The sequence below is a fragment of the Dermacentor variabilis genome, chromosome 11 (genome assembly GCF_050947875.1).
Source record: "Dermacentor variabilis isolate Ectoservices chromosome 11, ASM5094787v1, whole genome shotgun sequence".
In the NCBI taxonomy this organism is placed as follows: domain Eukaryota; kingdom Metazoa; phylum Arthropoda; class Arachnida; order Ixodida; family Ixodidae; genus Dermacentor; species Dermacentor variabilis.
Genome location: NC_134578.1, coordinates 120407385 through 120421657, shown reverse-complemented (window position 1 = coordinate 120421657; position 14273 = coordinate 120407385). Strand labels below are relative to the sequence as shown.

Genomic DNA, 14273 nt, shown 5'->3' with positions numbered 1-14273 from the left:
TTTCTTTGTTCGACCGCTGTTATTAATGCGATTCTTGTTCTTAGGATACTTCATCCACTCTATTTGGACTATTACTGCCAATAGCATTCTTTGCTTATACAGACGTTTTGAGTCTACGGGCCCAACAATGAAATCTTGCTTACCTCAGTAAGGAACCTTTCACTGCGGTGAGAGAGAGAAGCAACTTTATTTGCCACTGCAGGGCTGGAACTTAGGGCAGGTAGGCCTAGTGTGGCTCCTAGGTGGGGGCGACACCTTGGGCCCACGAGACGAGTGGCAGTTGTGGTTTTTTTTGTCTGCTCTTGTCAGCAGCTGGTTCCAAGCCTCCTCAGAGGGAGCGGGAAGTAATGATTGTGGGGGAGGGCTACCCTGGGATCCCCAGAGAATCTGTGCCCGAGTGGCGAACACTCCGTGGTCGCACTAAGTACAGACGGGGTCGTAATCACCGCCAGTGATTAAATAAAGCCTAGAATTACTGAGAATGGAATCGGTCGGCAGTCTGGGAAGGCCGCCTTATGTCACTCGGAAAGCTTCCTTAGAGAGGGGCCCTCTATGAAGGCTTCCTGCTCCAAAGATACATTCATGCGTCCTTACGCCTCCCCTGGTCCCGAGCGAGCGCTTCACCTCACTGCTTGGCCACGTGACGTTCGCTTGCACATGTGCGCTGTCGCTCGCCTAAGTGAAGCGCGAGCACGGTACGTCTTGCCAGGCTTGTTCATTTCAGTCGCACATTCGGCATGAATGGCGTTGCTAGGCGTTGCACGACGCCGGCCCGCTTGACGTCTAACTAGGCGTGACCCCTCACAAACGCTGGGCTGGAGCTGCCGCGTATTGTCTCCGTGCTCACCCGCAACAGCAACTACAGTAGAGGGAGGAGGTGGGGAGAATGCTACCGAGGGAATAAAGAGAGAGCGAGAGGAGGCACTTTTGTGAGCTTCAACGCCACAACCCAGAATGGCGCCGAAGCGTGCACTTAGTGCCGATGAGACGAAGGCAGCACAAAGCGTCGAGCAGAGCAAGAACAACAAACCCAAACGGAGCAGGCAGGGTAACATTTCGCATCCCATCACGACTGTCGTATGACTGTCGTCGCCAAATAAAATTTCAATGAACAAAAACAGCAAAGTTTCTCTGAGATCGATTCCCACAGTGCTCGGCATCTGCATATATTTTTACATAAGTTTTTAAATCGGAAATTGCCGCAATAAAATTACTGTATACACTGTTCGGACATCTATTGGCTAAACTTGCGTTCCAGTCATACTGGGAAACCAGCTGGTCAAATTTAATTCCATCAAATATTTCAAGTAATTGGGATTCTCAACTTTTTTGGTGATGGAAACTTGGGGATGAAAGCTGGAATCCTACAATAATAATAATAATAATAATAATAATAATAATAATAATAATAATAAGAAGAAGAAGAAGAAGAAGAAGAAGAAGAAGAACGCTTGCTGCCTGTCTATGTACGAATAGACAGATGGAGTAGAAGGCGATTCTTCCCTCATGCTTTCAAGTGGCGTGCCCTTATTGAAAAGCTCTCGTGTTGAAAATTGAGCCAACATTTATTCTTCTGTGTTTCATCCTATCTGGTACTGCCATGTTTCCTGTAGTTTCGACCAGCACTCCTGTATACTATGTGCCAACTCTCATAGGCTGCTGAGTAACAATTCCAGCCAGCGCCATGCTGCATTGAAGAAAGCGAGCGGCAAAAGAAATCGTGATCATCTCTAAAAGAATGCACATTGCCGAAATAAGTAGCTGCGGGAGCGACCAACAAATGAAGGGACGTCTTGGGAAGCTGAGTCGTGTAGCTATGTAAGTGGGCAGAATATACCTGAACTCTGTGTAGGGGATGATTTTATTCTCAAACTTTCAATGACAGATAAGCCGAGGGGTCTTGCAAATTCATATTGAAATGTATTCAAATATGAAAACTTACGCCTTTTGAAGGAGGAGAAAAAAGGCGATTGTGTCTGACTACGCCGTCTTTGCCGCAAGACAGGTGTGTGTGTGTGTGTGTGTGTGTGTGTGTGTGTGTGTGTGTGTGTGTGTGTGTGTGTGTGTGTGTGTGTGTGTGTGTGTGTGTGTGTGTGTGTGTGTGTGTGTGTGTGTGTGTGTGTGCGCGTGTGTGTGTGTGCGTGTGTGTGCGTGTGTGTGTGTGTGTGTGTGTTCTTTATACTGATTTTTAAAACGGCTATGAGCGTATTCAGAACGTCACGTTTTCTGCTCGGTGTTGTAAGGTAAGATGGACAGGCTTTGCCTCAGTTTCAGAAGAATAACTAGCAACCATATATTAAATATCATTAGAACATTGAGGGCGCTGTTTACATGGTAAGTTGGAAAGTGGTTATACTTCAATGATTGGAAGTTTTCTTTTTAAAGAGGCAATGACTTTCTTAGTGACTTACCCACACGTTTCCCTGTCGGGTATGTATCTACCCCCGTTTTTCTGTGTGTAGGCCGATCCCGCAGATATGCAAGATTTTTACAGTGAAAGTTGTATATGGCTAGGTTCTAGGAAAAATTCCTTGCGTCTATCGAGCAGTCTAGGTCGAGAATTTCCCCCATACGTGGGCCGATTCCGAAGACAGTGAAAAACCAGACCGACCTGCGGTGGAGTTAAAGCAGGCTTTAAGCACTCCGCCAAGTTCCAAAAATCAGTTTAATATCTTCGATCCAAATACAACCGGTGTCAGATATTAAGGTGATAAGAACAGATGCTAGACTTTGACCCGCGTCTACGATGTCTACGTTCGCAGCGCCCTCTGTTTGCCGGCGTTCCAAGAGCTTGCGTATCTCTTTTCCATTCCTACCGCTCTCCCGTGCTGGCGGTCCCCTAAGCATACCGCCCGCCAGGACCACGTGTCGGCGGGAAATGCGAACCGCCGATGTGCACTCTAAAAACAGTTGCACCCTTCGTGGTGCATATTTGCCACAGAACGATAACCGTCATCTGTCTTGCCCGCGTTTCCTTTCTTTAACGATGCGAGCCCTGTACATCCAAGTCACGAACGGCCTGCGCGTTATCTGCATAACAGAGCATTCTTGACAGGAAAGTAACGAGACAGCGTTTTCAAGAAAGGAAATGCGGGCAAGACATATGACCATTATTGTTGTTCGGCAAGTATATGCCCCAAAAGGTGTAAACCTTTTTTAGAGTGTGGCCCCGATCCCGCAAACTTGGAACGTTTCACCGGAATAAGGGCTAGGTTACGAGGTAGTTTGTGGGGAAGCAATTTTGTGTGGCCTGTGTTGTATGTGACCGCTTGTTGGTTTCTAGGGACTTCACAACATTTACTGGACTGCCGGACGTCGACCAACGCACGATCGCCTTGGATACGGTGAAGCAGCGTGTGCCCTCGGAGTACGGGGAAGCTAGTGTCTGTTCTACGTGACGGGATTCGTAAGTAAAAGGTGCCTTGCCGCGTTTTGCAGCAATTCATGGCTATTGATACCCCACGGTGCCTCATCATCTTCGGAGGCTCAAAATTGGGGAGGAGCGACTTGTGGCGCCTCGCTTTCCATTTACATGCATACGGTGTTTGACGCAAGGCAATGGACAGTTCGTCATTAAGGGGCTCACATAGACAGCTTCTGTGGTGATTCAGCTAAACAGAATGGATGGCACTGAATTCTTTTCAATTCTTGCGCAGTAGTCTGATGATTCAAAAGTAAGTGGCCCCTGCCTTTTGAGACACTAAGACTGGAAATGGCAAGAAATGCATGCATACAATCTAGGCGCCTTTAAGGCGTCTTATCTTGGCACAGTAGCTGCTATTGTACATTAAAGTTTTCAAATCATTCTTCTAGGAAAATTGTTGTGTGGCATCAGGCACGTATCCAGGGGGGGTTGGCGGGATTGCCCGGGCGCCCCCCCCCCCGAAATTAAGCGGCATAACCTCGACCCCCCCCCCCCCCCCTATCCACCCACGCCACCACTCCTCACACACATTCCTAAAGCGCCGACAAATCAATCTACCCGGCGGTCAACATTTCGCTGCATTTTACAGCGAAAGCAGTGTATGACTACGGTAGGTTTTTTGGCGTCCGTTAACAGAAAAAAATCACCATGTAGGCCGATACTGGTGATAGTGCAGACAGGTTCCAAGATCAATGGCACATACCCCTGTGGACTCGGGAACCTATAAAGCGCCCTTCAGTATCTTCGGGATGGGCCCACGTATGCGGTGTTCTTAATGCCTGCTTCTTCTCCACCGCGGGTGGGCCTGGTATTGCAACATATTCGGGATCGGCTTACGTATGGGAAGTTCTTAATGCCTGCTTCGCCTTCACCGCGGTTGGACCCGTGATTGCACTATCTTCGGGATGGGCTCACGTATGGGAAGCGCTTAACCCCTGCTTCACCTCTGCCGCGGGTGGGCCCGGTATTGCAATATCTTCGGGATCGGCTTACGTATGTGGAGTTCTTAATGTCTGCTTCCACCTCCTTCGGGAGTCGGCCCGGCATTGCACTCCCTTCGGTATGGAACCACGTATGGCGAGCGCTTAACGCCAGCTTCATCTCCGCCGCGGGTGGGCCCGGTATTGCAATATGTTCGGGATCGGCTTATGTGTAGGGAGTTCTTAATGCCTGATTGACCTTCACCGCCGTTCGACCCGGCATTGCACTGTATTCGGTATCGGCCCACGTATGGGGAGTACTTAACGCCTGCTTCACCTTTGCCGCGGGTCGGCCCGGCGTTGCACTACCTTCGGGATCGGCACCCGTATGCAGGGTGCTTCCCGCCTACTTCACCTCCGCCGAGGGTCGGCCCGGTGTTGCACTATCTTCAGGCCGGCCCGCGGCGGAGGTTAAACACTTTGCTTTTCGTTTGACAGCGTTGAATGTCGTCAGCTTTCGCTGCCATTCCATCTTCACTGAGTGGAATGGTTGTGAAGTTTTTCGCTCCTTTTGGATGGCGGTAGTTATCGGCATCTCCTGGGCTGTGGAGGCCAGTTGTCTCATCGATTCGGTGCCCGCACGATTAACTCAAGATGAATTCAGTGGTCTCCATCTATTGCAGAAGGCAGGGCGTAGTTTAATGTTTTAATGATAGCATTTTATTTTTTTATAATGCACAACACATGTTTTATGTCACCATCTATTCAACGATCACGCGCATCGCTGTTCCTACGTTAGTTCAAGCTTCTTTTTTTGCACTGATCCAGGACCAGGAAAGGGACTCGATCCATAGTCAGCTGGTCTGTATGCTAGTGGAACGAGTTGTGGCTGGAGAAAAGGCTAGTTCCATTTAACTTTTCCTTTCGCTTCATTATTTCCTCGAGTGATGGCTCGCCGCGACGCTGGCAGATCCTCGGAACCATCCATCCGCGGTATGGTTTAGATAAGGTGGAAAATAAAATATGACGGAAGAGCGTCCATCATCAGGCCCTGCAATAACCGTTCAACCCATAAGCAATATGGCTGTCACTCCCTACCTTGTCTGGTTTTTCCTTAATTCTACAGCACTTTTCGAGCAAAATTGGCAACTGCAAACAAGAGTCGCAAGATGAGAAATTAAGCGATCTACTAAGGGAGAAAGACAAGGCAACAGCCAAACAGGGAGGAAAAGCGAAAATTGTTAGTGAAAATATTTATCGATCAACATCTTTTTATTTAAGAAGGAAGTAGAAAAAACGCCGCCGGAAGTGGAGAATAATTCCGTGTGTTTTGGATGACTCTTTTACAGTTATCACTCAATCCGCCTGACGTAGCTACTGGCCCGCTGTGCTAATGGGGGTGTTTTTCTAACCTTCTGCGGTGGGTGCAGTACGTCTAGAATCGCAGCGTCCTGCGCTCTACCCGGTTGTGCGGGACTGGTGACCACGCATCGTTACGCAACTTCCCAAATAACAACACGAGTCAGTTATGGCACTTGGTAGAGCAGTAAAGGAGAGATCCAAAAGAAATGTGATTGTTCCGCAAATATACATTTCTCTATAATTCTTCCAGAACTAATTCAAAAAACGTCACTAGAAATCTTTATTTTGCCCTTTAGCTGGTTAACTTGTTCTTGGCAAGGTTCTTCCTGCGCATCTTTCATGCGCGAGTCGATGTGATGAGGTTCTTTGATTGCCTAGTAAAAAAGAGGTGTATCTCACAGACGTACCTCTGACATGCACGTTATTTCATTTTTTTGCGCGTTTACGCGTCTTTACGGCGAATGGTGGGCATTATTCACATTTGTACTAGTAAAAGTACGCTCGTCCTCATTTGCATAGAAAAGTTTCCTTGGGTTGCCCCCCCCCCCCTCCGAAAAAGAAACCTGCGTACGTGCCTGTGTGGCATCATTCTTCATATAAGCCTGCTCGTGGTTTCAACGAGCTATCAGGCAGCAAAACCTTAAGGTGATGCTGATGCACCTTTGTTATAGTTATTGTGAGGTCACTATCCGGTCGCGTGCGGAAATAAACTTCGCAACTCGACGGCTAAAACAAATAATGTAATCTCCCAATGGAAAACTCCACACTCGTAAAACTTTCCTGTGAAATTATCTGACATGGGAAAGGCAGTAAATCAGAAATGCAAAGCTCTGTAAGAGGATAAGTGACAGGCGTAGCTGGAGATGTGGATTGCAGATTTCTGGGCCTCCTATTCGGAAAGACATGCATAAGAAGCGACATATCTTAATTTAAGGCAATTTAACATGGATAATAGCTTTGGTAAGATCCAATATGGCAAGCAAATAAATGGTTAGCTTCGTTACCAAAAGACAAATACTTTACTTTTTGGTACGAGTTACTGATAAATCATGCATGATTTTTCAAGAACCGTTCCTATGTCTTATAATCTCAGTTTCAGGGCTGACGTTCAATTCAGAAGTCGTTTTTATGAAGTGTAAAACAAGCTGCAATATTTAAAAAAGGCACAAACTTAGGCAACGTGTGCAAGTGTGGACCAGGAGCTAAATAAGTGACCTTGAAAGGATGGGATACATACCTCAGCGTCACAATGCGGCGGTGAAGACTTTCTCGTGGCTGAGCCTGATGCACGGTTCTTGTTGTTCACAATGCAAAAAAAGATATATTAAAGCATGCGTGTTAGAGACGCGGGAACTGTTTTGATCGAGAGGCCTTCAAGACAGAGTAATCTTGCAGACCGAGAAGCTTGATTGGGGAAACCGGCCTTACTTCTTCCCCGTGTACAATTGATTCCTTCGCTCAAACGTTAAACACCGAGTTCATAAGAGCGTTGGGCGCACGTAAACCGAGCCAATTGCTTTGGTCTAAGGTGGCCCATCCCCCCAAAATCCTGACTCGAATAGCGTGGATTCTGCATTCACACGTCATCGCCATCTTTACATTCCGCAACTGGTGTATCGAAAACACTAGCAAACACTCAAATATACGCAAGTCTCTCATGTGACATGTCATTCTAGACTCATGTGCCAGGTTTCCAACGCGACGTGTCGAATTCATCGAATCCTCCATATGCCTACACACGTTTTCTCACGTCCCTTTGATTGTGGCGTTACAAAAAAAAAACGCAGAGCAATGAAGACTTCAGAAGACAAGTGAGATGCCTTCTGAATTGCGTTAATTCACTGCTATTCTTAGTCCCCACACGTGAGCAGGTCGCTATCACAGGTGGATTACTCGATAGTGAATGACCTACCGCGAAACGACCTCATATCACGAGAACCGCGTAAGAAATCTCCGCCTGGGCTGCCGTGAAATAAACTAGGATAGTGTCGACCTCGTGTGTTGGGGCGCCGTATCAAATCCCTCGGTCGTCACCCGCGCGTCGGCTCAGCACATGAGCGCCGGCCGGTGAAGCGAAACAGCAACCTTATTTTATTTCATTTGATAGTTTTTCTTGTTTTTTTCTTCGATGGTCCAGAAGGGGGTTCCTCAAATAAGACGTAAACGTCGTTATTTATGGGTGTACGACTCTCTAGGTGCGGTTCCGATCGCAGGTTCGTAAATCTTCAGCCCATTAATCCACCTCGGTTACGCAAGCAGAGTTGTTGCGGTCTGCACAGAAGCGGCCACGTCCTCAACACTTAAAGGAGGGACCTCGGATTGGGCGTCCTGGCACCCATATCATGGTGTGATCTGAGAAGCTCTTCGCCATCTTAGGAGGACGAAGGAGACAGGATTGGGGAATTACTTGGTCGCGTTCCGTATCTTTCGTGGTAGACTTCCGTAGTTCACAGCGTAGACGTACCTTCCTTGATTTGCTGTAGTGAAACGCTGGTATGCGCTATTTCACACATAAACGCGCACACAAACGAGCGAACTTGCATTAACAATTGAAGGAAAACGACCCCCTTAACAAGGAGTTTCGTTGAACTGTATACCTATTTAGAAGCATACATTTATATGATGTGCTAGCAGTGTGATAAGACGGAACACCATACCTATTTGCGGCCCAACGTGCAAATTATAGGAAGAAGACACTCATTTTCACGTGGTCAAAAATAGATTCTTGGACTTTACGTACCAAAACTACGATCGGATTCTGAGGCACGTAGTAGTGTGGAACTCTGTCTTATTTTGGCCACCCTGAACTCGTTTCGTGCACTCAAAGTATGGTAACGAATGTTTCAGCATTCCGCCTCCACTGACGTGCGTCCGCAGCGGCCGCGATCGCACCCGCGACCTCAAGCTCAGCTGCGGAACGGCATGGCTATTGAGCGTGGTGGTTGTTATGTCGGAGAAGCAATGCTTGTTTCGCAAGCATACCCATCGACAACCACCCGCACGGAATACGCCCTTGACCTTCGAAATTAAGCATGCCTTTAATTTGTCACGCCTAATTGCGAATCTCCTTTGCTTGCGTATTCCTAACTACAATAGAGACAAATACTGCTATGCGTATTGCATTGGTTGTCAAAATTTACGTCTCTTTCTTTTTCTCATGAGCTACAAATTATTCTTTTCTCGTTTATTCCTGGCGTATACTCTGGCTGTTATAACGGAGGGATTCATTTCGTTCCATTCCATTCCTTCTCTGTAATTCATATTTCAGGGCTCCCTGATCACGGTAATAATTTTGTCCTAGGGCGCCTTGCACTGCTGAGGTAGTGCGAGGAAAAAAAGGGGGCATTGGAATTGAATTGTTGCATTATTCCGGCCCAAAAGTCTGTGTATATTTACGTGGTATTTTTCTTCCTGCAAATTATTGCTTGCCTTGAGACTCGTTCAATATATCTGTGCGTTAAGACGTTTCTGGCCCATCAGTAGGGAGCTTTAGGTCTTGTGAAACCAAAGTTCGGGGACACAAACCGCCGGGATCAAAAAAGAACTCAAAGGGGGTACATTGGAGTTCAGGACTTTGCGTATGCAATGTGGCTTCGGTACACTATTTTGATAACTCCCGAGTAAGTCGATTAGTTGTGTCCTCAGATCTGAACACTACAGGCGCCCATCGCTGTGCCCCAAGTTTTTCCATTCTATATAAACTACTTATTACCACAATTGACTGGTTGTTAGCCATGGATAATAAAAGAATGTAATCGGATGAGACAGATTCTATCAATGTATCAGCAGTGGAGCTGATATTGTATGCTACAACGCTTATTTGTTATCTTTTGATCCGCGATTCCTTCGCGTGAACGCACGAGAATTAAGTTCGAAATAATCAATTTGCACCAAGATCTTCAATAAATTGTTTTTCTCTTCTGTTCTCCAGGCTGGCCACCGCAAGCTCCAAGAAATTATTCTAAATAGATGCCTCCCATCCATTCCTTCTGCAAATACGGAAAATGTTCGACCAATGGCGAATGAAGTGGTGAGCGTGGCTTCGAGCTACTCGGGCGACCGCCAATGAGGGCTCTAGCACTTGGCAACGGAAGAATGTCTGTCCTTCGCTTTCTTTTTTTTTGCTTCTTTATTGTATTTCTTAAGTAGCTTTGTGCCGTTTCGAAGCACGTAACTGCGCACATCGATGACGCGCAATAATGGCTGTCTTAGCGCTTGACTACGTGAGGGTGACCTCAGGCCAGGCAAAGCTTGCTCCTGGCGGCGCCAATGTGAAGCAATCTAGATCGTTCAGCGAATGCGACGAATAATGAGCGTCACATCAAGCGATTACAATACATAGCATTTCAGTGATTGTAAAAGAGGATATCGTAACTATCGCAGATTATCGTTGCCTTCACTTTTGAAGACTTTAAGCCTTTCTTTATTTTTCGTGCACGGGGACGAGCATAAAATATAGAACAAGTGGATCCCTTATCCATGGTAAAAAGAACCTATTTGTTGTGCACAGAATCTAGCTTCCACACTTTGGACAAAAGCAAACCTTTAGAGAAAAAAAATTGCGAAGGTGCAACGCGTGCGTCGGACTGCGAGAACGCCTAGCTTTCGAGGCGCTGTCACTTGTTCTTAATTTGCTATGCAAGGCTGACGTTCTTTTTTGTCTTGTCGCTTCTTCGCGTCCTCGTAGAACAGTCTATAGCAGCTCTCGCTGTCTTGTCTCACCGGAGCTCGGATTCGTAACACATTACTAAAGAAAGAGGCGCAGCATAACATCACTGACAATAAATCTTTGCATGGGGAGGGGTCGGATGCATGTAATGAAAGTTGAGAATGTTAATGTCATCAGCAATTTCGATGAAATAGTAAAAGCAGCAGAATAATTCTATACTGAACTGTATAGTACCCAGAGTTGCGACGCAACTTTCATTAGAGTAGTGACGAGTAGGATACAGAGTTTTTACTTCAATAAATAGCGATGAAGTTAGAAGGGCCACGCAAGACAAGTCTTGGGGAAAGCGGCAGAAGAAGATGGAATAACATCCTACTTAATCAATGATATATGAGATATTAGTCGTGAAAACTGTGCGGCCCTTTATACGCAATGCCTCACAGCTTCAAATCAGCCAGAGTGCTAGAAAAATGTCAACACCATAATAATGCCCAGAAAAGGGGTCTTTAAGGAACTGAAGAATTATAGGCCCATCAGCTTGCTTTCAGTACTCTTTACTATATTGACCAAGATAAATTTTCTATAGAATGAGGGCAGCACTTGACTTCAAGAGCTGGTTTCAAGAAGAAATGTTCTGCTATGGCTGACATCCATGCCGTCAATCAGGTAACTGAGAAATCTGTAGAGTACAATCAGTCCCTCTAAATAGCTTTCTTAGATTATGAAAGGGCATTTCATTCAGTAAAGATATCACAAGTGCAGTGGCGTAGCTAGGTCGTCTGGCACCCGGGGCCCTTAGCTCTTCTGTCACCCCCCCTCCCCCCGGGTGTAGTCGAGGAAGGCGCGGATATCGACAATTCTCGGGTGTCTTCAGACGTATATGACACCCCCTCCCCCCCCCCCCTACTGGCCCCGTGCACCCGGGGCCCACGGCCCCCCGGCCCCCCCCCTGTTGCTACGCCACTGCACAAGTGTTAGAGGCATGGCGTAATCAAGAAGTACAGAAGGCACACGTGACTAGCTTGGGATATATCTACAAAAATTGGACTGCTACCCTGGTTCTCTACAAAAGTAGAAAATTACATATCGAAATTGGGCCAGGCTAGGATACGTAGTCTCTAGAATTCTATTCACTGCATGCTTACAGGAAGTATTCAAGCTATTAGACTAGGAAAGCTTGGGAGTGAGGATCAACAGCGAATGCCTTAACAACGTCGGTTTGCAGATGACACTGTTTTTACCAACAACACTGGTGTGTACTGCCGCAAATTATTGAGGACCATAGCTGAGAAAGTGCAAGGGTAAAGTCGAAGATTAACTTGATGAAGGCCAATGTAACTGGCATTAGCATGGCTAGAGAACAAGAATTCATGATTCCCAGTCATCCTGCAGAGCTGTGCAGGAGTACGTTTATTTACTCATAGGTGAAGTGCTGACAGCGGACCTTGATCATGGGAAGGAAAAGTACAGAGAGAGAGAGAGAGAGAGAAATAACTTTTATTTATATAGCCGGCAGATTCGTGGGGGGGCCAACCCCGCCTAGATGACGGCCATGAGCCCTTGAGCTCTAGCGGCATCCTCGGCCTGCTGGACAGCCAAAAGTTGGTCTTCGGGGGCCGAGCTGAGCAACACGGTCTCCCACTGCTTCCTATCCTGAATTTTTTGGCCCTGTCGGGGCGCCCGAGGGCAGGCCCAGATAATGTGATCCAGGTCCGCCCTTTCTTGACAAAGTTTACAATTGGCCGAATATTGGTCTGGGTAATAATGATTGTAAGTCACCGGATTCGGATATGTATTTGTTTGAAGGAGGCGCCATGCCACCGCCTGCTGCTTATTAAGTGATGGGTGTGCGGGAGGAAAACGCACCCTCCCCAATCTGTAATGATTAGTTATCTCCCTATAGCCAACCATCCGGTCCCCTGTCAGCCCCAACCGCGGCGCCCCGGTGGCTCGGTTTGTGAGTCCTTGAGCCACGGTGTCGGCCGCCTCATTGCCGGGGAGAGAGGAGTGCGCAGGCGCCCAGATGATATGGACAACCCGCTCACCGCGAAAGTTTTCCAGGATACGTTGTGATTCCGGCGAGATGCGTCCCTTTGCGTAATTTAAAATGGCGGTTTTAGAATCACTGACTATTATCGTGGCCAGTGTGGAAGCCATTGCGAGAGCAATGGCCGATTCCTCAGCCACCTCGGCTCTGTTAGTTTTAATAGATCCGCTGACCTTACGCTCACCTTCCGAGTTCACTGCAACGATACACATATTCTGAGTAGTCGTGTACTCTGCCGCGTCGACGTACACCACGTCCTGAGAGCGTTGGAATCTCCTCTGTATAGCCCTTGCCCTTTCCTCCCGCCTTTCCCTGTGGTGTTCGGGATGCATGTTTTTGGGTAGCGGTGAGATAATCAGCTGCTTCCTTATGTCGTGGGGAATGTCTACTTTAGTGCCATACTGCGATGCGTATGTTACTCTAAGCTTGTTAAGTATGTGTCTGCCAGTAGGTGTTTGTGAGAGTCTTGCATATTGCGCTATCGTATGGGCTTCTATGAGTTCTTCGAGCGTGTTGTGGACACCTAAGGCTAGGAGCCTGTCATTTGATGTGTTTATCGGCAAACCTATGGCTTGTTTGAATGATCGTCTAATGATGCCGTCGATTTTTGTCTTTTCTGCTATTTGGAGATTTAGGTAAGGGGTTACATATACTATGCGGCTGATGACAAAAGCCTGGACTAGTCGTACCAGATTGTTCTCTTTCATCCCATAATGGCGATTAGCTATTCTCTCAATTAGTCTCATTGTTTGTTGTGCGCTATTTTCTAGTATTCTGATTGTTTCCCCGTTGTGACCGTTAGCTGATACGTGGAGTTCGAGGACTCTAATGCTGTCGACAATAGGTATTTGGTTGCCATTTACAAAAAGCGTGATGTTTGGTTTATCCGTAGAACTCTTACGGCCCCTCCGTGTCGGTCGGTATAGAAGTAATTCTGATTTTTGCGGCGAGCATCTCAATCCTTTATCCACAACATATTTCTCAACTGTATGTACGGCTGTTTGGAGGATTTCCTCAATCTGCCCATCACTTCCACCTGTTACCCAAAGGGTGATATCATCGGCGTACAGGCTATGCTGTAATCCTTCTATATTTTCTAGTTCTGCTGGAAGGCCAATCATAGCTACATTGAAAAGAAAGCGAGATAAGACTGATCCTTGTGGTGTGCCCCGGCTTCCGAGTTTTATCTCTTTGGATTTCACTTCACCGATTGTGATTTGCGCAACACGGTCAGAGAGGAAGTCTTTGACATACGCGTGGGTTCGTTGGCCCACTCCTAGGCCTTGCAAGTTTTCTAAAATAGCCCTGTGGGTGATATCATCAAAGGCCTTCGTAAGATCAAGACCAAGGATAGCTTTTGTATCTAGTGTTTGAGGTCCCGCGTCTATTATTTGGTGTCTGATTTGCAACATAATGTCTTGTGTAGACAGTTTTGGTCTAAATCCAATCATGGTGTGCGGGAAAAGGCCGTTATCTTCCATGTAATTAGTTAGACGTGTGAGGATGACGTGCTTCATGAGCTTGCCAGCACACGACGTTAACGATATAGGCCTGAGATTCTCAAGTTGAAGTTTCTTTCCCGGCTTTGGAATCATTATAACCCGGGCGGTTTTCCATTGACGTGGAATATTACCCTGTTCCCAGCAGGTATTAATATACTTGGTGAGGGCCGAGATAGATTCATCATCGAGATTTCTCAGGATCTTGTTGGTGATTCCATCCGGGGCTGGCGTGGATTTCGTGTTGAGCCTGATGAGTTCCGCTCGAACTTCAGCCTCGGTTATGGGGCTGTCAAGATACGGGTTCTCCTTACCAGTACACGGATGTTGTTGTTCTTTGGTTGTATTTCCT

The 14273-nt window shown here is 46.9% G+C and overlaps 1 pseudogene; it reads right to left on the bottom strand.

The window, feature by feature from the left end:
• Nucleotides 1-2568: 2568 nt before the first annotated feature.
• Nucleotides 2569-2748, bottom strand: LOC142565066 (U2 spliceosomal RNA; annotated as a pseudogene).
• Nucleotides 2749-14273: the final 11525 nt, after the last annotated feature.